Here is a 26022-nt window from a genome sequence, read left to right as displayed (position 1 = left end):
AAATCAGAAGCTCTATTAATCTCTTCTTTCTAATTGTTCTTTATACCTTTTATGTGCAATATTAATGCATTGACGAATTCCCGCAGTCAGTTTCTTCACGCAGTCAGTTTCTTCACGGCAATCTTTTGAGGTTGTTCAAAGATACTTTAGTGTCATTCTTATATCCCCCTGTTCAGTCCTGTAAACAAATATATCTATGGGCCTGATGTAGGATGCAAATCTGGGTTTTTGGATAGAGATGTCAGCGATGACAGGCCACTAAAAAAAATACTCTATGGAACTGAACCAGTCTGATATTTTAACCTTAAAAAGCCCTAAATTTCACCAGTTTTATGTCTTCTATGCTATATAACTGGAGAAGTCACAATTGACTTTGTTGAATGAAAATATGGTAAATGAAAATAAGGAGATGTGGAATGATTGCGAATGAGACACCTACATGTATCCATTCAATGAAGTGGATATAAGCAATTATAGGAAACCTACCCCCTTCAAAAATGAGAAAAACCCCATACTCTAATAGGCCCTGATAAAAAAAAATGAAACTATTCAATTGAAAAAACTAACGACTTTTTTTAAGGCCAAGTAGCTCACTGGAGTGACTGATGCAGAAAGAACTGAAATAAAAAAAGGTTGAATTATCGATTTTGATGAAATCTAGTCCATTGTTGAAGAATCTTATCATGAAATCTGAGTTCTATTGACAGAGAAAATAAAGTAATTTGTGACCATTGTATAGAGATAGTATAACCCTATTACATAGCTTTATATCGCTGATTGCTTTCTTGTGTATAAGCTGATTTCATACATCTTAGATTGTATAGGAAAATTAAGCTGTTTCTTCTTTGCTTTAATAGTATTTACTGTTGTGTCGATCGTAGCATTGTATGATGTAGGTGGGATAGGACATAGGGTGATGTCAAACAGGAAATCGCATTGATTTGAATAAAAATAAAGATTGAAATCTGGAATCATGCTGAATTTATAAGAAATTGAAATGAAGAAATCTTATTGATTTAAAAAAGTTATTAATAGGATGGATATAGATATTTTATATACTTTTTGTCCTTCTGGAACAAATGTCACATGGTGCCAGGTGGCATTGTCAGCACTAAATGTGGAGTTTTCTTTATTAGATTCATTTGAATGTCTTATGATACATCATTTATATTTTATATCTAGTTTGATTTGCATGGAGGAATATCAATTATAATGTATTGAACCTCAGACCCTCCTGCTCCATTGACCATGTCTGATTATGTCACGTTTAAAAACTCAATATTTTTGCAAATCATTAAAAATGGAATTAAAGTTTGCCTATACAATGTTCTTATAAATCGTGAGAGTAATAGATTCCACTACCGTAACGCATGCAATATGATATTTCTTCTCTCGAGACTTTTAAATTTTAAATATTTAAAAGATACAGTATAAGCCTCACATTTTTAATTTGAAAATATAATTGTCATGAGACAAGAAATATCCTATCATGCTCGATGCAGCGGTATAATCAGTAATTGAACAAAATACACAATGTAATACCTTTAATACAACCTAATGTCAAATTTGAATTAAAATTTGAAAGAATAGGATGTTCCATGTTTACGTTGAATAGTAATGTAACTCTTGTTTTATGTTTAAATCTCTGTATCAGTAACAATTGAATGAGATCCTTAAACCTTTATTTTCATGTAAAACATGTTATAACTGCAACAACAAACAAATCCTTTACTCATGTGGGTCATAAAACCTGTTTTTAAAACATGAAGGAAAAATTCGTTAATATTTTATAAACAGTAAAAATCAATTAAGTACAGATCACTTAGTGTATAAGAGGATTTTGTGGGTGATATCTCATGCTCTCAGAGAAAGTGCATATTTGTCCTCCGATGTTACGGTGACATTTCTGACACATAAACCATCTGTCCTGCATTATAACATATATTTATCATGGTTATATGGAGTTATAATTGAATGGTGTTCTGTTTATAGGGCTGAGTTATTCCATGGTATTCATTCTCTCATATAATAGCTGATTTGCATGGTACATGTGAATATTGTGATCTATTTTTTGGGGGATGATCTGATGCTGGCATGTTCCCTTTTTTACTCCTGTTGGTAAAGAAACAGAAATTGCAAAGCATTTCATCAGGGTATTTTGTACTCTTTTATAAATTTTGTGGATTTAAGTTACCAAAAGAAGCTGCATTTAAGACCCATTGATGGCATTTGGCTGTTATCTGCTCTTTTGTCGGGTTGTTGTCTCTTTAAAAACATTTCCCATTTCCATTCTCAAATTTTAATACTGAAGAGGAAACTTCAGTGAGATTTAGTATATTATGTGATCTTAGTACATAATTGCAATATAAATCCTTGAGAATTTTAAGATTTAAAAGCATAGATAATGTTTTATAATGTTTGATTTATTGTAATAAAATTTTGTATTCATTTACTTCAATATTACCCCCCATATCGGATATTGTTTTTAAGGTATTTGACAGTTTACTGTATATGTGAACTTTATTAAGATTGCAGATGTGTTGTTTTTAAAGCAACCCAATAGCAAAAAATAAATCTGCTGAGTGCTGACCCTTATGGAGCACCTGAGATCACCCTGTTTTAGTGTTGTTAATTTATCTGCTGACCCTTATGGAGCACCTGAGATCACCCTGTTTTAGTGTTGTTAATTTATTTGCTGACCCTTATGGAGCACCTGAGATCACCCTGTTTTAGTGTTGTTAATTTATCTGCTGACCCTTATGGAGCACCTGAGATCACCCTGTTTTAGTGTTGTTAATTTATCTGCTGACCCTTATGGAGCACCTGAGATCACCCTGTTTTAGTGTTGTTAATTTATCTGCTGACCCTTATGAAGCACCTGAAATCACCCTGTTTTAGTGTTGTTAATTTGTGTTGCTCATTTTGTGGTTGTCAATGTTGTGTTTTGTATACTGTTTCTCATTTGTTTACTTTTGGTATTCAGCCTTGGCATCAATTTGCGTGGTCTTGACTTATGAGTTTAAATGTTCCTTTGGTATCAATCATCTTTCTTGTTATGATATGAGTGATAATATTACAGATGGAGTGAATTTATTTTGACCTCAAACTTCGGGTGATAATTGGTAGTTGACTTTTACGTTTATTGTAATTTATTCATATATACAACATGTTACATAAAGCACCCAAGGACTTGAGGTGAAATATTGAAATCTTAAATCTTTGTTCATAAGATTAGATAAATATTGTATTATTTATAAATAAACCATAGGACCAATAAGTATTGGTTATAAATGGAAGATATATTGTCAATATCATAAGGACAGTGATGTGTAAAATAGGATTTACCTGTTAAATTAAAAGTTAGTGAAATATTTAAACTTATTATAGAATTTAATGGTTTGAATTTTTATTGTACAAATACTTTAAATTTGTAGGTAAATAGTTTCCTTGTGAGCTTGTGGCTTATTTAAAACAGATTTCTCTATAGGTTTTTGTGTGACAGCTTTAAAAAAGAAACTAACTTTATAAACAAAGGATCATAACTGATACATGCACTTTCAGTATTTATGCTGTACATTCTTAAGTAAGTGAATATTTTGTTTATTTAATTTTGAGCTCAAGTAAAATGTATAATTTTAAGAATGGTAAAAAAAAAAGATTTTTTCCCCAGAATTTGTTGTCCAAACCTGATAGGCTTTTTATCATTCTTTGTAAAAATATTCCAAGTGTTCATGTTGTAATGTTTACAGAGGATGCAGGAAGCGATGCTTCAAGTCCAGTGGCAAATATTACATAAATATTTTATCGTTTATTTTTCTTTAAAAAAAAAATTCCACATGAAAAACAAAAATGTACACCACAAACAGATCATATTTTGATAATATTGACTTGCGGCTTCTTAGTAGTCTGATACATATATAATATATCGTAAAGTTATAAACTATATCATGTATGTTCAGTTTACAGCTTTAAGGTATAATAGATACAAGTGTTAACTACCTCTCTCTGTAGTATCTCTGATCAAACTGTAGTTTCAACAAATTATAAAATTTTGGTGAAAATGTGCAGGATTCGGTATTAGTATCAATCAGATTCTGAATAACCCTGCGCCTGATGAACATAAGGGTACCCTGTTTGTCCATTGACTTTTTGTTTTTCATTTCTTCTGATAAAGGTTTTGCAAACATTAATTTTGTTATGTGCCTCCATCTTCATGGCTCCAACTAATACCAAATTTCCGCTACTCAACTTTTTCAATAAGCCATGATGTGCCAGGCTAGGATTAATGAGGCTTGTTCAAATTTTATTTGGTTGTAAGAACTATTCTCAAAATAAGCCAATATATTCTATCAAAAAAGCTCAGCCTAACAGGATAAAATGGTTGATTGTGAAGACACCTCCCCTATATACAACTGTCTGATTCTGTGTTTACATGTAGTATTAACCTGTATCTAGTTATTTATATAATCATTATCCTATAGACCTATTTACTGCTCAATCTGGTCTGGACAGAGAGAGCTGTATTTAGTGTGTAATCGGTTGGAAATCTGTGGTATTATTGTGACTTGGGTAGGATGATCGCTGGTGACATACCATCATTTTATCTCTGATATAACTCATTGTTAACTTATCTGTAGACAACAATGACAAGTTTTACCTGTATAAGTGGCTTTATTAACTTTTAAATTTACTTGATAGATTATAGGACTTATTGAGAATCTTTTGAAAGCAGGTTGGTTATTTTCATTTTATAAATTTCATATATATATTTTTAGCAATATTCAAAAAACGCTTGTAGATTTTTAAATTTTTATGTCATGTTTTTTTGTCTTTTTTTTTTAACATATATAGATGATGGTGATTATAATTTGTTTTATATAAAATCAACATTTCATTACTCCAATAATGTCTCATAAAAATGAGCAATCATCATAAAGTTTTCATTTTTAGGGTAAGAGATAAGTCTGTGTATCTTAAACTTTTGTGTATAAATATTGGAAGATGTGGTATGAGTGCCAATGAGACAAACTCTCCATCCAAGTCACAATTTATAAAAGTAAACCATGATTGTATATGTGTAGTGTCTTTTTTTATTAAGAAAGAAAATAAAGGGAAAAAATCATTCTTGACTGGACTTGAGAAAAAAGAACAGAACACTCAATTCTTGAACAATGTTTTTGGTTGAATAAGTGGAAAATGATTTGAAGAAGAATTCCAACCAAACTTTCTGTATCTTAAAAAAAACAGACAGATGTTTTGTAGGAAGAGCAGAAGTAGATGAATTAACATTCTAATAGGTTTAATTCTCTTTTTTTCACTTCACAAATCAAAATAAATCTTCAGAGGTGTGATGCCATTTGGAAAAATTGGAAAAAAATTAGAACACTGATTGTAAGGGGACACATCACGACAACCGATTACTTGTCTGTCGTCAGGATTTAACGTCTGTTGTATGGGACAAATGGTAAACAAAGGACAACAATTTTTATTGCCTCTATTGGGAATTTTAAAGTTTTCAAGACGTTGAATCTTTTTATGCAAAACATTGTTTTTTATCCGAGAATCGTTTGACATTTGTGATTTCGTTAATTTGGACGTCAATCAGCTTGAGTGGTATGGGAATACATTGAGAACCAGGGAGAATCACAATATGTTGACAAGTAATTGCAGAAAATTATGTGTCAATTTTGTATACATTTTCAATAATTAGTAGCCTTTATAATGTCAGATCTATTTTAGAAATATAATTTCTTATAATGGGTAATGAATTGACAAATTTAAAGCATTGAATATAGAAATTTAAAACTGAAGAGTCATGTTTGTAGGACAATAACTAATTCAGAATTTCATAAAGGGTACTTGAAAAGACTTTGAAATATTATTGAATATTAAATGGTGATTGAATTTCATAAACGATGATGTCTACTTTATGATGTAATGCATATTAACACAAATTACCAAATTGGTTATATTTTTCTTCTTTTTTGAATACTTTAAAGTGATTTACTTTTGTAATGCATTTGTTTATATACTGAGGTTTCATGATTATGTGCTAAATTTTCAAGGATTTCATGGGTAGAGGTGACAAACAAATTTAAGTTGTTTACCGAATCAGCTTGTTTAAGACCCACTATTTGCAGTTCCACAAATTCAATTATCATGATTATTTCCACATCCACTAAAATAAATGAATCCATAGTTATAAGTATCACTGTTTGTGATTAGTTAATGTTTATAGGTTTGTATATACCAAAGTCAGAGCATACCAGGCTATCATTTCATAAAACAATCGTAGAATAAAGTGCATGTTAAACCCATAACAAATAAGTTGGACTGTAACCATGCATGTTAGCTTTTAATGGCTGTTTTAAATAAGGCACAGTGATTTAAATAAATCGTAGAACAAATTCAATTAATACCATCTGCATCTGCATTTTAAGTTTATTGAAAAGAAAATTAAAATTTACCCTTGAAAACATAAAACTGCAAGTTGGTAGACAGTACATTTGAAATTCAATTTAGCCTTCAATGATCTCCATTGATTTTACAGCTTCATGCAAACTTTAAGGGGAATCACATTAAAATTTTATGAAAACCATTATTTTTTTATTTTTTATTTTTCCAACTCGCTAGCAGATGAAACAATTGTATTCTGCCATATAACAAATTAATTTTATGTAAATTAGTTAGTGGATCCATTTGTCTTCTGACGCGTGACAGCACCATGTTTGTGTATGCTGTACGACTATTAAAAATCACCATTTGGAGAATTCAAATGAATTTGTGTTAAAAAAAATGAATTCACCCTGATGCCAAGGCAATGATTTATTATCATCTTTTTATTAAGAAGTCGTGGAAGATGACATTATTTCCTCTTTTCAAGCGTGGTAGATTGGAAGTCATCAAGATGTCTGGTTTGTCTTTGTAACTCTAGCCTCATCTTCGTTTAATCAAAATAAATTTCTGTAATGTTATTTTTATTCCTGTTTCTAAATGTAATTTCAACCATATTTTTTCTATTGAAGAATTTTATTGTCATTGGAAAAATAGTTTAAGGACTAAAGATTAAGTCAACCTGACAGATTGATGGAGGCAGGGTGAGAATAACAGAATTGATGATCGGAACATTTTAAGTAATGGAAATTCTTGATCTGTTTTCTATCATTTGTTAGTAAGACTGAGTTTAATTGAATTTAGACGTTTTTAGTGGGAAATATCTGACAGTTTGTAGGAGTTTGCTTTTCAAACTGAAGTACAATTGTTCTTTTTATTGCTGATTTGGCAGAACTCAGATGTACCAGTACTCTAATAGTGCAGTTCTGATGGAAGGATTATAATAAAGAAAATAATGTTATAAGTACAAAAAAGGAATCTTTCACCATAATTTTGTCTTTATTTTTTAATTTTTTTTTTACCTTATTTGAATATAAGATAGTATACTCCATTATATATAAAAAGAAACATTTATTGAATATAAAAAAAAGAACTCATATTAGTTGGGTTACGTGACTTCCTGTTGAGTTTTTGAAGTTTTCATGTTAAATCTACTAGGAAGTACAGTGACTGATAGTGAGTGTAGGTGGGCAGGATATTTTATAGGAGGTAAAGTACTTCATGCTTTTTTCCATCTTATCCATGACAAATTTGTCAGTGCCATTTTAATTTAAAATCTTACAAGCTTATTGAGGTTACACTCTAAGTTTACCAATCTTTTTCAAAATACAATGTATCCCCAGAGCTCCAGATAAGAATTCACAAATTGGGTTTTTTAACCACCATTTTCTTATACAATTGGGTGATAAAGTTTTTTAATTGCATTATCAATTCCAATTCACCCCTCATGTTAATATCAAATTGGGTTTTTCACCACCAAGCTCCTTAATGTATTGGGTTTTTTCATCAACACAATATTGAATATTTAGGCAATATCAACCCCAGATTTTTTCCATCTTAAATATGTTTCTTTCTTTGTTTAGCTGTTTTATTTGGTTAAGGGTTAGGGTTAGGGTTATTTGCTAGCTGTTTTATTTGGTTTATTCACTGAGGAGCAATTGTAGGTTTAATTTGTGTTCCGTTTCAAACCTTCTGCCAGTTTTATATTTTCTCATATAAACTGTAAAAAACGGATATGTATATTCACAGGCACTGGCGTCTTATACCTTTACAATGCTTTATATAATAAATTCTGAGACCATGAAGTGCCTGCGTGTGTATTCATAATTAACCGTAAAATGAAAAAAATAGTATATAAACTCTAATTATACTTGAATGTTTTTGTTTTATTCCAATTTTCATAAATCTGGGTTTAGTTGTCTTTTATTAGAACTTTTGGTTTCTGATGCTTTTTCATGTCATAATTGATTTGGCCTTTCACTTTTCAACTGATTTCATTTTTGAGGAAACCCTGTTTTTATTAGCAATGTTCTCGTTAAGGTACTCACACACGCCCGTGTGTTCGATGGACGCTTCCTAAAAACACTGGCTGAGTCTTGTTATCATCATAACTTTCCTTCAGCTTTTCAAAAGAAGCAGAAAACATGCTTCTATTCAATATTTTACCGGACATTCACTTTCGTTTTAATTCAATGTATGTTTTGATAAATCCTGAGCAATGCGAAAAAAATATGACTTCATGACACACGCTAATTGGATAAACGCCGAGAAGATCGAAATGTTTTCAAAAACATGTGTACCTATTGAGCAACGGAAAACTCTAACAGGAACCCATTTAAGCTACATGATGCAAGGATCTATTTTTAGAACGAAAGAAATTTCCAATTATAAATATTATAAAAATAATTTACCCGACGACTGTAAACAGATAAGGGTAAATAACGCAAATTGTAGCCAATAAAAGGGTTGTGAACTCATGGTTTTGGAATATAATTGGGTGTTCCTTTGAATAAATTGGGTTATTGAACCCTGCAATGGGCAATTGCATTGGGTATTTTATTATTTGTATTGCGTGATCACGCAAATACGCAGCTTATCTGGAGCTCTGTATCCCTGCATTTGATTACCATAGCTGTATTTGGTATTCAGAATTTGGTATTGATATTTAGCAAGTAGAAATTTGTTGGCTGTAGTCTCCTTCAGAATTTTGAGTCCTGAAGTCCAGGCTTATCTGCAACTTTGTACAGTTTATTTTTGCCCTTTTTAATTTTTTATTCAAGCATCACTGATGAGTTCTCTTTTAGGTTAAAGCATGCCTGGAACAAAAATTTGAATGTTGGTTTCTATGAGAGTGTATGGTATATATAAGAAACAGTAATCCCTGTAAGGTGTCTCAATCATATGTTTTGCTCATTGTTGAAGGCCATACAGAAACCTATAGTTGTTAATTTCTGTGTCATTTGGTCTCTTGTGGAGGGTTGTCTAAATGGCAATCATACCACATCTTCTTTTTTTTATATACATAATGTGAGACATCCATGGCAGTGCCATACACTTTATGAAATAATCTATCAAGATAGTATTGGTTTTGCTGTTTGCCTGAAGCACATTTTCATGTTTACCCGTTGTTCAACTAGTTTTTGTTCCATATCTAATAATCAGCAACATTTTCATCTAAACGTTGTGTTATTTGAGGAGGAAATGAAACTGTCGTATAATATCAATCCACGGATATCGCTGTTCATTTCATTAAAAAATGATTCATAACCCAGAGGGAAACAATGAGATATAGTGCATTAGATTGTAGCTTGGCAACAGTTTTATATGGAAACATATTAACAGCTTATAAGTAATGCTTAAAAAAATAGATAAAAAAAGAAGATATCAAAAAATGCATATAATTTAAATATTTAATCTATATAATTCAGTAAAATGTCCACAGCATTGTTAATAATCTCTGTATGAATTGTATCAGGCTTGTTGGCTGGATGCAAAAAAATTAAAGCATATTGTTCTAATAAGGTAATTATAGACTTAGACAGTTTTCAAGGGGGTGAATAATATTTCATTAAAAAAGCAAATTTGTCAAATTATAAAAAATATGTTATCTATTTTACATTATGTTTGTTTCTGATTTCAACCCATGTTGATACTTGCTTTCATTTGGTACTTCCATGCTTAGCATGCAGTGCATCTGTCATTATTTTCAATACTTATGTCATATAAAAAAGAAGATGAGTTATGATTGCCAATGAGACAACTGTCAACCAGAGACCAAAATGACATAGAAATTGATAACTATAGGTCACTGTATAGCCTTCAACAATGTGCAAAGCCCATACCCCATAGTCAGCTACAAAAGGCCCTGATATAACAATGTAAAACAATTCAAACGAGAAAACAAACGGCCTTATTTATGTACAAAAAATGAACGAAAAACAAATATGTAACACATAAACAAACAACAACCACTGAATTACAGGCTCCTGACTTTGGACAGGCACATACATAAATAATGTGGCGGGGTTAAACAATTGTTAGCGGGATCCCAACCCTCCCCCTAACCTGGGACAGTGTGTTTTATGATTATATTTATCCATCAACTGACTTCACCAGTAAAAAGAATCATAGTAGAAATGCTCTTCCTTCCTTCGACAAAGTGCCTGAGCCAAGTCTCATTTTATAAACTATAAATTAGTTGATTATTTAATTCATCTAATTCAATTGAAACTTCTGTGAGGTTTTTCACTGAGCCTGGGAACACAGCAAGGGAACATTATAGTAATACAATGACCGTCACACGACCATAAGCTGCCTGGAATAATTTAATAACGTTAATTGTTCACTATCAGATCTCGCCAGTATCTGTGATATTCTTTGTTGTTTATTTATAATTAATTTCACTGTTTTTGGTATTCAGAATTGGGTATTGATATTTAGCGAGCAGAAATTTGTTGGCGGTGGTCTCCATCAGCGGACTGGGAGACTCCATTTCATAAATTGATTTAAGGTGTCATTACTCGTATCATCTTTCAAACCATAACAAGCAGCTTGTGTAAAGAGATATTTCTCGTTATGTTTTTTAATTTCCGTTACATATTAATTGGCAGGTGAATGTAACTGATTGGAGGATAGAATTTCATCTGCTGAGGTCAGCACTTCCTGAAGAGTATTGACCTATAGTCAGTTATTATAATTGTAATCATTACTTTGATATGTTAATTTTGAAGTTTTGATGGTTTGAAAATGTACTCTTAGCTTTGACATTTATTTTCAAACAGACACACCCAATTGTGGCTTGAAATACCTTTCTAGATTATTTTCATCATAAAGGTAAAATGATCTGAGATATTTTTTTTAAAGTTCTGTACATGTTTCCTATACCTGTATTCCAGCTTTCTTGGTTTTATGTTATTTCTTAGGCCCTTGTTTGAATGGTGTAAACACTAGTAATAATTTTTGGGAACCCTTATAGTTTGCTGTTCGTTGTGAGCCTCAAGGCTCTGTGTTGAAGGCCATACCTTGACCTATAATGGTTTACTTTTGTAAATTGTTACTTGGATGTAGAGTTGTCTCATTGGTACTCATACCACATCTTTCTATATCTATTGGTCATGGTCACTCACTTACAGTCATTTTTTCTGCAAATTGTCTTTTTCTCACTTTACCAGTTTTATCCTAAATAGGTTGGAAATACCAGATTTTAGTTGCTTTAAGAGGTAACTTAGGACAGAATGTAAGCTCCCCAAAGCTTTTGTCTGTCTTTTGTACTCCAACGTGTTTATTTTAGATTGTAGCATGTTTGTCAAAGAGGGTTTAAATTATTTTATTATTGCAGAGAAAATTGATGAAGCTCAGGTTTCTTTCTCACTCAAACCTGCAAACATTTGTAAATAATAGAAAAGTTTAGAATTCAATTATACTGACAGCGCAGAACAGATTATAAATAATGGAAAAGTTTATTTAATAGAATAGTCTACAATAAAAACTGTTTATTTTGTTCTCTATATGTGGGGGCGAATAACTGCTGAATCAGGGCAATGTGATTGTAAATATCATTGTATTATTATTAGAGATGTATTGATACCTTAATGGTCTGTAGTCAGAGCTTTTTATAATTGCCTCTAGCCAACACAATAGAATTGACTTTTTACTGAGGCTTATGGATTATAGATGGAGGCAATGTTATATTTTTATTGTCCCATTACAACCATATGGTGATGGGAGAAAAACACATCTAACATTTTAGAATTATTATTTAATCATTTCATCTTGGTATTTTTATCCAGAATTATGACTTTATTATTGTAATAGGCTTGTGTTGTGGGAAGCTTCATTGTTTTTTTACATGTAAAAAATGTAATGAGTTTGTGCTTTGTGCAGATGAAATAATAGAGTTATCCCCCATTAATGCATATTGGAATAATCCCCAATTTGAAAGTATTGCCATGTTCTGTTTTGTAGCTATTTTTAACATTGTTAATAGCTTTTATATGCCTAAATGAATTTAGAAAGTGTATTGTAATAGTTATTTCAAACAAGTTATTCGACAGGTGGCTAGGTTTGTCAGAGATTTACAATAAAGTGCTCACAAAAGCAAATCTTTCAAAAAATAAGATGTTTGAAGTTAAAAATTTCCATGTCTTTTTAACAGCATGGAATATTATATTTCTAAAGTAAGTGAAATTTTGTTTGAAAATAAAAAAAAAGAGAAAACTGAAAATGAAAAGTAACATAGAAAAAGTGTGGACGTGAAAGGATCCCTTCCTTCTGTTGCAGAAGAAACAGTGAGACATCAGTAGAGTAAAAAGAGCATATCCATAATGGAAATTAAAAATTTGATCGATTATCATTTCTTCATCTTCTATTCCTCACCTGTTGGGTCGGTTTATTACCATTTCAAAGAAATATTTAATATTTAAATTATTGATTTTAATATTTTCGCGTCTTTGAACCATTAAATAGTAATCCATGTATAGGTACTTGAGATGTGAAGATAAAGAAGAAAATCATATTTACACTTTCTAATAGTATCTACGATATTTCTCAGATTCAATGAACGTGTTGGTGATATATAAGGATTTAATCGACAATTTTGTTGGTATTGTAACGGTCTTTAAGTAGGCGGTACTAGTTTGACATTTTTCGAGTAGTTCATTCAAGTTTTTGTAAACATTGAATTGAATAGGAAATTTCTAATTGTGAGTTATGACCACATGTTGTTACAGTTTTTTGTTGTACAAACTTTACACCTCGATGAAGCACTTTAAAATGTAATTCAGTTGTAAAAGTTTTTAGTATGATTCACTATTGTGGCTATTTTGAGAGGAATTTCATTATAATAGTTACTGAGGTTAGTATATTAATTGTAACTATTAATGTCACTTATAGATGTAAGGATGTAAGTGTTAAATAAATCTTATGTCTTTTTGAATATTTGACTCCTGATTTTTACTGTAAATTAATTAACGAATGAAATAGACTCTTGATTTTTTGGTACCTAAAGATATTTGTGACCTCTATGCAGGACAACTCAAGAAATTTAAAAAAAAGTAGTGCAAATGTACTGTTGAATTTTAAAATTTAATCAGTTGTGTCATCAAGTTTTTGTTTTATCGCAATCAGTGGTCAAGTATATTTTTAATAATATGACACATGTGCTATCATTATCAGCAGACTCATACTTCATTACCTGTATGTTAAAGATAGATAGAAGTCCAGGCACGGTCACCCAAGCCCACAAAAATGTCTGAACTCGAGTGTCTGAATACCTGGTCTTGCCGAATATTATTGACTTGACTGCAACAGTCCGCTTTTGACACAAAGGCTTGAATTTAAATTGTCATTTTAGATTTAAATTTATCAGCTATTTATACATTTTGTTATTTAATATTCTGTATAATTATATCATTTAATTGTACCATACATACCTACATGTATTTATTGACATCATAAATAACAAGATTCACATAGGAATTGAGAATAAATGAGATGTATTTATTATATGCATTGTCCTGATACCGGCAAAATTAAGTCTATGTTGTCATTACAAATATCTTACTCCAGTGAAAACTTGTCCTTTATCAAGGGAAATTTGAAAACCTAAATTAACATATTAATAGTGCATGGAGTTACCCTGAAGTTGATGTGATTTGACTTTTCAGTACTTTGAACAGGACTCAGACCAATTAGGAACTTTTCATAAGGGGGAGGGGCACTGACTGACCTAAGAGGAGGGGGCCACTCCAGTCATGCTTCAGTAATTCCCATTATAGTCAACCAATTTTTTCCCACAAAAGGGGGGACCAGGTGATCCGCCTATGTTCCTTCATAGTAATCAAGTAAATGCTTACTAAATGTTTTTTACAGAAATTAAAAAAAAATTATTGAAACTAATTAAATGTTTCATCATTGTCTTGAAATATGACAGTATGAAGTTGCTTCCATCAATTTATATAATGTTTAGAAATTATGATATATTTCCAAATAACAAAGTATGTCAGTCTTCATGTTCACTGTCATATACTATAAGGTCAGTGGTACTTTTGTTTTGTTGGTCAATGTTATTATCATTGATTATATAGTGTTACAACTTGAATACCTGACCATATGGTTATAAGTACCAGGATGACCATAAAGAAAGATTTATAGGAGAATATACATACAAAAACAGATTGCTCATAAAACCTGGTCAATTTTATATGTGACATCATAATTGAATATGGTCAACATGCTGTGTTTGATCCATATGCTATTGTTACATTAATATATGGTCTGGAAAGTAGACTTATTGACCCTCGATCTTTTCACTTTTTATAAAGTAAAGTCACCTCACCATGCTGCAGTTTCTGTCTAATTTCTGAATGATATATAGCCTTTATATAGATAGATACTTGGTCGTAAATGGTCAAATCCAGATAACCTATAGTGGAAATCTGCTTACAAGCCGAAAAGAATCATCTCTTTAAAACGTTATTATACTTACTTGGCTTTCAATAGAGCCTTTTCCACTTTTATTTCTGATGAGCAAAATTATATGATTTAATTGAATAGAATTTAAAAATTGTATCCAAAATATTGTTTTGTAAGAGGCGTTAAAAGAAACTGATTTCTCTTTGATGTGCGTTGAAGGATTTTACCAACTAACTGTTATGGTTTCTGTAATATCTGTTTATTACCACTCTTGATTCAAATGTTTGAACTGTGAAAATTTATTAGAATTTTAAGAATATCAAACAAAAAAGTTTGGTTTCACCCTGTTTGCAAAATATTAAAATGGAATATTTATAGAATATCAAAGCCCACTCAGCATTTTCACTGTAGTTTATTAAGGCTTCTCACACAATTTATATTTTCTTCAAGTTTTTAGAATAGATTTAAGTAAGATTGGATGATTTAGAATAATATTTCCTGTCAGAGTTTTTGATGTCCAGTGGAGAGGGCAATTAATACAGTTCAAAAATATAACAATCTTAAAATACGGAATGGAAAAGGGAAAAAGAAAAAATGACATAGCCCAATATAATCCACTTACTATAAAGAGAATATTGAATCAATAATGACTAAGTTGTTGATATATTAAATGTTTACTTTCATGTTTCAGATAGATTTATTTTGGTAAATACTTATCTTAAATTGCCGACAGTAGATTTAAATTGTGCAAATACAAAACAAACATTCCAAACAAAAAACTTTTATAGATAGACCTTGTTACACAGGCCAAAGGCAGGAATTACAAACATTTCTGACAATAGAGTCTTTGTAGAAAGACCAACAGTTAATAAACTGAAGTTTGCCGATTTCTAAATTTTTGATAAAATGAAAGAAGATTATGATAGTGTTATATAATTTTTATGTACTTAATATTTTGGAATATTGATCATGTGTTAAAGATCCAATGTTGATATAGTTGATCTACTTTAAGTCCTTTTATCAACATAGCTGTAATTCTCTCACTGCCTCCACAATCAATGTGATCTTTTGTTCTGAATTCTCTGACCAGTGGTCAAGCACCAGAAGGGGTTTGTTGGTATTGGTCACTGTGATCAATAAACCATTGTTCGTAGCTAGTGGTCAGTTACAGGGGGCACTGAGAATTAATGAACAGGAAGTGAAAAGCCATATTGGTTACAAACTGTTAATTAGGGTATTTAATGAATTATTGTTATTTTGGAAGTTAAATTTGGTGGAAGATCTTATTGTTACATGTGGTAAAACTATTGATCAGAAATTTGTTCATATGAATGGGATGTACTGCTTTATTTAATGGTAGGTAGGATCTTATTATTCTTTACATTATTAGGTTAACTACATGATAAAACAACAAATTCCTCCAAAACTTGAACTTGATTCTTTGGTACATTTTCATGGGAGATATAAAAGGAGAAATTCTTTAATTGAAAATTTTAACTTTCTTATTTTCGTAGTGTAATTTAACATGATTTATTCTGAGTCAGTCATTATAGGGCTAGAGCACACAAAAATATGAAATAAAATAGAAATTTCAAGCTGAACGTAAAAAAAACTTGCATGTTTTGTTTTTAACAAATGCCAATTAAACACAGTGAGAAATGACTTAAAATACAAGTTGCAAAAAGTTGCACAAAAATGACCATTGAGTCACCCACTTCTAAGATTTCAAAGTGCTTTCACTTCCTTGAAAATATAAGTATTAAACACATCCTGTGGTGATTTATAGAATAATGTTGCTGGATAATAGAGAGTGTGTCCTTCAGGCAGTATTAACCCATTGACACAGATCTTAGATCATCTTAAGCCACTACAATATGTGAAGTCAATTTTCAATGTATCATACATGTATCACTATCAAATACGTCAAGTTACTATAAAATGTCAAATCACTATCAACAATGATGTCAAGTCATTAAACAATAAGCCAAGTTATTTCACAAAATATTAACTCGGTATACAAAATATTAACTCAGTATACAAAATATTAACTCTCTATACAAAATATCAAGTCACTATACTAAATGTTGATTCAGTATTAGATATGTCAAGTAACAAAACAACGTCAAGTCAGAATCCAATTTGTTATTCGGCATTCAATATGTCAAGTAAAAATCCAATATTTCAAGTCACTATCTAATATATCAAGTCAGTCCATCCAAAAATGTCAAGTCAAAATCAAATATCGTATGTCAAATCAGCATTAGATTTATCAAGTCACTCCAATACGTCAAGTCACTTTCCAATTTTTCAAATTTATCACAATACCTTATGTTAATTTTGAAATTGTTTCAAATAGATCTACTAAAATATTGAACAAAATAGGTTTGACATCTTAAGGGATATTATATTTAATTAATAAAAAAAAAAATGTAGCTGATATCTAATTTTCATTTCTTAAAACTAAATACCAACATCAAACAAAAATATTCCAGTTACATACACAATATCATCATTATCATGACAAACTGTTTGACCTACTTCCTTTAAAGATCAGCTGTAAGATTCTTCTACCGATTTCCTTATTAGATTTATAAAACAGGAGACATTTGGTATTTCTAATATCAGCATCAGAAAGTCCTGTCAGAAGTTTATATTACAGAGAAGATGAAGCTGAAGATGAAGTGTAAATTTAATTGTTATAGATTTGTATACACAGAGATGGAAATTCCCAACAGATGAATATACCAGAAAGTGAACATTCAACTGGTTTTGTATTGATCCTAGAGATATTAATCACATAACCTTAACACTTTGATTCTTGTATTTTTACAGAATATTGGAATTTAGATAATTAGTTGGTTGTACAGACAGCTAATTAATGGTAGCTTATTGTAGAGTATATAGGTAAGTACTTTACCTTTGTTTTAGAGATTTATTTTGGCATCATGTTACATATTATGTCACTTCATGGTATTGAAAATTAATCTTCTACATAGTTCCAGTGAACTGATTTGTAGTATGTCAGGTCTGTATATTTTCTAGTCAATATATATGTTTGCTTAGAATAGAAAATGTGAACAAAAATATTTTAAAACAAGCCCAGTAATTGCACAATGAGTTATCCACACAATGAGTTATCCACACAATGAGTGTTGATTTAGATATTTATTTGGATTTTATGATATCTCCCCAAAACATTTATTCCAAAAATGTTTCCATGTAAGATGAAAGAGATCAACATGGATGTCACAATATCTGACCAAGGCATTTCTTTTTAATAAAACACATTGTCATTGCTGATGGTTAGACTGGCTATTGCCATTTTCATAATTTCATAATTTTCCAGCTGTTACACTACTCTTTCCATTATACATGTTATATGTTTACAAAATGAATTTCTTGCTAGTTGAGAATTTTTGCAATTGAAAAAAAACCATGGAAGATTTTAATCACCAATTAACCAAAAGGTTTTATAGAATAATACTGATTCTTTAATTTAAATAGCTTTGAAAGGTTGTCATGGTTATTTTGTATTCAACACTACACTCAACATGTGTCATAAAAAGGGACTGAAGTGAGTGTCAAATGGATTTATACTGTAAAAAAAGGAACATTGATTGAGCAGAATAATACTTATACTTGAAATATATGTAACAAGCACATTGCATAATGACTTTAGCCAGCATCAATCAATCAATGTCTAGTGTATGAAAAGATTGCCAGAACCTGAAAAAAGATAAAGGGCACTTTTTTGAACTGTGTCCGTGAAATTTTTTTTTTTTTAAATTAATTTTCAATATCTACTTTGTGAAATACAAATACATGTACTATATCTTAGAAATTGAGCAGTGCACATTTTGATAGTATCAGTACATATTGACTTCAGTATGCGTTAATTTTGTACTAATTTGGTATTGCTCCTGTTCTTAGGTAATTAAATTTGAAAACATGTGAACTTAGTGGTTTGCACAAATTATTTATTCGTTCAAAGGTAGAACAAATTTTGAGGTCAAAAGGGGAAATAATCCATGTCGATAATTTTGTGACAGTATAGACACAAATTGACTTACTGGATATGTGGTGAATTCACAGCTTCCATTGAACCAATCAATATGCTATTTAATCTATATAAATGTACATGTTGATGAAATTGTTAGTTAAATGACCAAGGCAAGATTTCTGAGGGCTTAATCTGATCAGCCAGAAATAAAATGGTCGGCAAAACAACGATCGATGCCAATAAGACTTTACAGAGTTAATTGGAAAATAATGCAAATAATAGAATGTAAAGAAAATTAAAGATGTGTTAATAAAATCGGTTTACAGTGTTTATATTTGCTTTTATGACTTGGAATACACTCACAGTATTAGTAGCATTTATGATTTTTAAATGCAATGCAAAATAAATAGGTAGCTAGTAAAAGACGTAACGTTATTATACACTGTGGCTACATTTTCTGGTTCTATTCTAATTAGTAACTTCTCGTCAGCTTTTTTGTCATGATAAGCTTTAATCAAACTTCTCCCATTCAGTATACCTAAAATACAGAGTTATCCATATTTCACATGTTGAGTGTGAAGATAACTAACACCATGGCATCTGTTTAGAAAAAGGTAATACCCTTCAGCATTTTCAGCAGGTTATAAATTATCCATCATTATATGAGCATGCTTATAAGCCATTATTTTTCCATTTGTTCACAGAAAATAACTTCAATCAAGTGAATATTGGCATATTTTTTGTCCATTAAGTTTTCTCATTGACAATTTACAGTACAATAAATCCTCTGTCAACAAGCAGAAAGCTAGCAATTAGCAACTGAATATTAGAATAAATATCCTAACTGGCCTTTTCTATCTGACACCTGAGAACAGGTAACAACATTGTCAATATTTAATTACTTTTAAATGGTAATTTTAATGGAATCCAATCCAATAGGAAATGTTGTTTTCACAAGGTCCATATTAGGCTTTGTGACTGATGTTGGGTTAACATGGTTGAGTGTTAACTGACAATAGTAGATCTGAACTTTGGAACTGAACATGGTAATTTTCATGACACAATTATAGCTATGTAATTCAAAGGGTAAACATTTCTTGTATAGTCCATAGAATTGACAGGTTACTTCTGCATTTCTAGTTTCTGAAAACATAATTTCATTGGTAGATAAAAAGGAGTTCAAGATTATTGGTAGGGTAGATAAGATGAAGTTCAAGATTATTGATAGATAGAATATGAAGTTCAAGATTAACCTTCAGTTGTTCATCAAGTAACTAGTAAACTCATTTACCTATGAGCAGACACACTTTATTTCTTCAGTTTCTTTTTAATATAGTTGGTTTAATTTTCATGGCTTGTTTTAAAGAGATCAAATATTGGAAGTGAATAACTCCACCTGTGTGTAGTGGATGGTTTACTCATTTACACAGTACAGTTTGCAACTTAATAACAATACAAGCAGTAGTATAGTCTAAACTTACAAGGCATTTGTACAACAAATAAGATTTGTCTATCAGTAACTTCTTCAGATTGTTACTTATCAATGCTTATATTTACAGCATGTCAGTATGAGTTAATTCCCTTTGCTTCATTTGGATTTTTTTTCATATAAAAATCAACTTTCACACAATATGAAAGATATCATGCAGAATCTTTGAGATTGAAGTTTATATTGCTTTATAAAACATGTGAAATACTGCTTCATTGGTGCCAAGTCCATGAAGTCAGACTATTTCTACCTGTGTGGCAGCCTATAACATTCTTAATAATAGTAATCTTCCAGTCTGAAATTATTTGGTAAAAACATAGTTTGTACCTATACCTAAACAAAAAATATTCTGAATCAGCATTTAAGCTTCACATGCCTGTAGATTGTAATTAATAATTATTGATAAGATTAACAAAGTTATGTTTTGTTTGGAACCTCACCAAAGTTACCAGGTACCATCTTATTATGAAGTAATGGCTAATGAATGGTTTTCTATGCTCTATGGAAAAAATAATACAAGATTGATAATCAGCAAGAGTGATGTTTTTGTTTTTTTGGTACCTTGTTTGTATAAAATTTCACATTCATATTTTGCATAAATACTAATTAGTCAACTTTGCAGTTTGAGCACATGAAATACCATAATAAACCTACTCTTCTTGAGTACTTGACCACTTTTTATGCCCCATTTATTATGCCATTATGTTTTCTGGTCTACGTGTCCATCCGTCCATTAGTTCATTCGTTCTTTCCTTTGTCCACCCTCTGTCCCGCTTCAGGTGGAAGTTTTTTGGTTAAGGTTTTGGGTCCAGGTAGTTTTTAATGAAGTTGAAGTCCAATCAACTTGAAACTTGAAATTATCTTAGTACACATGTTCCCTATAATATGATCTTTCTAATTTTAATGCCAAACTAGAGTTTTTACCCCAATTTCTTGGTTCCCTGAACATAGAAATAATAGTGCAGATGGGGCATCCGTGTACTATGGACACATACTTGTTATGGAAGTTTTGTGCATGGTTGCTTTGTTCTTGTATATTTAATAAGTGAATATAAACTCTTTTATTGGTGACACAGTTTCCCAAGTTCTCAACCTATCTCAATGTTGACAAATCATTTGATGTGATGTATGAATTTCATCACTTCACATTTTCCTACATGAAGTCCTACAAACCTTGATGTTGACCCTAGGTTTCCATGGATCAGAATGATTCTAAAGTAAAAACTGTTGTTAGTTATTTTAAGACTACAGACTTGATACAGACTGACGTTTTCTATTAGTTTTATCCTAGTTTATCTTTGTGTTTCTTTACAGTTGTTAAGAATCATTGTTCTAGAATCTTATCTAAATTAGATGAAAGAGATAACACATTAATTATACCTTAGGTCATGTTAGATTTTATTGTCTGACATCAAGTGAATAGGATTTAGATAGGTTTAATGAGGTTCCATTGTGTCTTGTAGTTTATATTGAAATGATTAGTTTCCTCATACACTATTTAGTACTCCAGAGAAAGATCTGTGATTGCATATGGACCAGATAAAAAAAAATATCGAAAAAAAATCTTGAATTTAACTCCAGTAAAATCAGTGTATTATAGATAGCAAGGAAGTATTAGTAAGTAAGTAAGTAAGTAATTTTAATTGGTTTAAAATCCAAAATTACAGGATTGATACCAAGACAATACAAATTTGTTATACACAAAAATACAAACATATATATATCATAGCAATTTCATAGATAGCTGATATAATTCTGTACTATGTATTTATAATTGGTGAACTTTTATGGGTTTAACTTGTGAGACTGTTCGAAAAAAAAAATCATATAAAATGTGAGGTTTTGTTTAGGATTTTCCTTTGAAAGTGAAACAAATGTCATGATTGCATGGGTCTTATTCTTTTTGTGTTAGTACTTAATGTTGCTGTTATAAATTAGTTTTGAATGTTTTTAAGTCATTAAAGTTGAGTGAAACAGGATAGCAACAAAAACAACTAATGCTAACTATTAAATGTAAAAGTCTAACTATGACAGATGTCCTCTTTAAGTATTTGTTTCTATTCACAAGATCACAATGGTTTAGAATTGCAAACTTATATAATTAGTGTCTTCAGTGCAAAGTCTATCTTGAGTTTTAATCTGCCAAGTTTTTCCACTTGTATCTTCCTTTATAAAAACTGTCAAAGATTTGTAATATAATCTGAGTGACTTTAAAAGTATGAAATTTCAAATTACTTCTCAGATTTATTTTATTTGTGGTATTTGAAGACTTTTTATACAAAACTTGTGGACAACAAGGTTAATGTGCACTTCAATGTTAACTGCATTTGTTATTCATTTTAGTTCATTTACTGTGGGTACAGACCTGGTACTTTAGGGTTAGGCTTCATTTGAGGATTAGGGTTGAAGGTAAAGGCATTGTTTTAGGGTAAGGGGTAGTGTGATAATAAGTATCATATGGGAAGGTCAGTTAGTTTTGATATAAGGGTTGATTTTTTTGCCCTATCTTTTGTCCACTGAAAAAATGAAGGCCATTGTTAAGTTTCATTTCAATTACTTTTCTTTTGTGATGCATATCATTGGTCAGTATTCTGCCTCAGAAAATAATTTGTATAGAAAAATATAAATCCTTTCAGGTATGGGGTTTGGATTTGATTTTCAAACAATTTTGAACATGTTGCTGCAGTTTTATTTTTTTTAGCAAATTATAAATTGACCTTATCCTTACAGTTTCACCTGAAATGAACTTTTTCTTTGATGTGTGTTTGATCTTGATCCTGACCTGACTTGACCTTGAGCAATAATTGTCTGACCACTGGTAACAAACTAATTATGACCATTGATTGATATAAAAGTTAATGTCTGATCCTATAGAATCTGGACACATGTAATGGACATGGATATTAATTATAACTTGTTGGTGGAGAGTTAAAGTGATTTGTTCAGACAAAGCCTGCAGGTCAAGTGTATATTATAGGTAAGCATTGCTGATGGTTAATTTTAATGGTGTTTTATCTTTTTGAGGTGGGTGTTTCAAGTGACTGGTCAGACTTATCTTGTGTTTTGTCTAGATATGTATAAATATCTTGAGGCTAATACAGATTGTTTCATCCTAAGTTATAGTTGACGAATTTCTGTTGAGATTAATAAAGTCAGAATCGGTGAGCAATCCAAGACATCATTGAAATGTTTGTGCTGGTTAATTTCCACTGAAAAAAAATAATACATGGTTTCCCTTCCATTTTCATAATGAAAAATGTAAGTGACAACAGACATAAATGCTTGCATTCAGGATTTGTGTATGAATCATACCAACAAAAAATCTTGTAAAATACAAAAGTGTGTTTGATGTTCAGCATCTTATGCATCATCACTGAAAGACCCCCCAAAAAAAATAATTTAAAAGGATACAAAAAATATCTTTTCAGGTGACTTTTTTTTTCTGAAAAATGAAACTTTTTTTATGATGGGTGTTTATTTCATAAACATTGGATTCTTGTTAATTTGAAGTTAGGTAAACTTGTACCCTAACTAATTTTGAATTAACTGTTTAGATTGATAGTACTTCATTAAAGATTTCATGATTCCTGAGGCACTTAATTTTATTGATATACTCAATATACAGAGATATGTACTTGGAAGTTTTTTTTTATATTAATTAATGTTTCTTTAAAGTTTTTGGGATGCTTGTTACTGCATGTACTGGTATAATGGGATGTGTATTTGGGTTTGTTGACTTGACATGTAATATCCATTATATCCAATACCAATTATCTCTAGGATCCTGTGGCTTTATAAACTACTTAAGTTTGATATGCAGTCTTTATGACTAATAATACAAACCCAAAGACTCCATATAATAAAGTTCCATCAATTTATACAACAAATATTGACAGACTCAAACTCATTCATTTCTCATTTTAATTAGCTCATTTATTAAACATTGATTTTTCACGTGGAGTTACAAAATTTCTTGAAAAACAATTTGTTTGTCTCCCATTAGAATTGAATGTGTTATTCCAATGTCTACAAGGAAGGAAATCATCAAAGAATCATGAAGTATGATGAGGCTCATTTTATGTCGGATTGAATGTTTGGGGCCTAGCGAATGTTCAGCAGCAAATGTTACAACCCAATTAATTATCCTTAATATGTGTGAAATATTTGTCACTGGACAAGCAATTATCAATCATACATGCAAATCTAGGATGCTAACATGAACTGAGGTCAATGAAATCGATATTTGGAGACTTTCAAGCCGCATTTTTACGCCTGTCCCAAGTCAGGAGCCTCTGGCCTTTGTTAGTCTTGTATTTTTTTAATTTTAGTTTCTTGTGTACAATTCGGAAATTAGTATGGCGTTCATTATCACTGAACTAGTATATATTTGTTTAGGGGCCAGCTGAAGGACGCCTCCGGGTGCGGGAATGTCTCGCTACATTGAAGACCTGTTAGTGACCTTCTGCTGTTGTTTTTTCTATGGTCGGGTTGTTGTCTCTTTGACACATTCCCCATTTCCATTCTCAATTTTGATGTCCTTATTTTATATTTTGCATAAAAAAATAATTAAAACTTAGATTTTAAAACATAAAGACAGTTTTAAATCATTTTTTGCAAATCATGTTAAAATTAGTTTATCAGGAGTAATTTTTGTTAAAGAGATTATTTTAGTTAGACCATAAATGTCTTGATGATTTATTTTCTGTGATGTCTTTGACCTAATCTTTCATAAAGACATCAGAAGAGTTTAAAAGTAGATTAAGAAATACTATCAACAGGGGAGATAATCCATATATCTCTGGTCCTGATAGACATAGAATAAGTTGTTAATATGTATTGATTGTTGCCAATATAAAGTTGATTTCCCTGTGTTTTCAAATTAAGACTAAGTCAAGCCTCTTATAGTTATTCTGACTTTGTAAAATTCGTAATTATGGACACCTGTGACATGATTTTTCTTAGAATTCCGTGTTATCACACATAAATCTAGAGTAGTAGAATGTCAGATCAAATAGAAAACGGCCATTCTTAGTTAAGTTGTCGGGGAAAACAAATGTATTTATCACACGACATATAAAAAATGACGGGAAAATGTGTTAAGTTTTTATCTTCAAGGTTCGGCAGCTGGTATTAGGAGGACTTTGTAAAGATCGTGTGACAGTTAATCAATGGTCTACGATGGATTATGAAACATTAGTTTTCATTTTGACGGATATTCCCAGGACGTTTGACAGAATTTTCCTTTTTAGAAAATTGTACTTATTCTTGTTATAGATATGGTTGAATAATAAAGTTTAAGAACCCTATACCATGTTTACAACAACAGGATATTTTGTATCACAAGAGTTTATATCTAGCACATTACGTAACTTTCATTTAAGGGTGATTTTCCTAACATCTCATATTTTTTGGTACACATTATAGATGATGTAACTTGGTAATTGTATCGGGGAAATAGCACTACATCTGTATAAACTGATTCATATACTGCTAGATTAAATGGTTACATATTGGGGAAAACCACAATAAATAACATTTCTCATGCTATCCAAAACGTTTCTCATCACACTAGTTAATTAAATTGAAAATACGTATATGGGTTTTGCTCATTGTTAAAGGCTGTATGGTGACCTATATTTGGAAGTATCTATGTCATTTGCAATTGGTCTCTTTAGGAGAGTTGTCATTGGCAATACCACATCTTCTTATTTTTATAATAACACAAATT

The 26022-nt window shown here is 30.8% G+C and overlaps 1 protein-coding gene across 16 annotated transcripts in view; it reads left to right on the top strand.

Annotated features, from left to right (window-relative positions):
* Nucleotides 1-26022, top strand: part of LOC139484776 (teneurin-m-like) — a 163678-nt gene that overhangs the window by 16743 nt on the left and 120913 nt on the right. For 10 of the 16 annotated variants that reach the window (XM_071268726.1, XM_071268725.1, XM_071268723.1 and 7 more), the window contains exons 1-2: nucleotides 3512-3583; nucleotides 17638-17709. The gene's annotated coding sequence lies outside the window, so the exon portion shown is untranslated. Of the gene's footprint in view, nucleotides 1-3511; nucleotides 3584-4562; nucleotides 4733-17637; nucleotides 17710-26022 lie in introns of those variants that run through there. The other 6 variants (XM_071268721.1, XM_071268717.1, XM_071268715.1 and 3 more) reach the window with 2 other exon arrangements.

This window comes from Mytilus edulis, chromosome 8 (genome assembly GCF_963676685.1).
Source record: "Mytilus edulis chromosome 8, xbMytEdul2.2, whole genome shotgun sequence".
NCBI classification, from domain to species: Eukaryota; Metazoa; Mollusca; class Bivalvia; order Mytilida; family Mytilidae; genus Mytilus; species Mytilus edulis.
The sequence above is the reverse complement of the archived record's forward strand: the minus strand, read 5'-3'. Positions and strand labels throughout refer to the sequence as shown.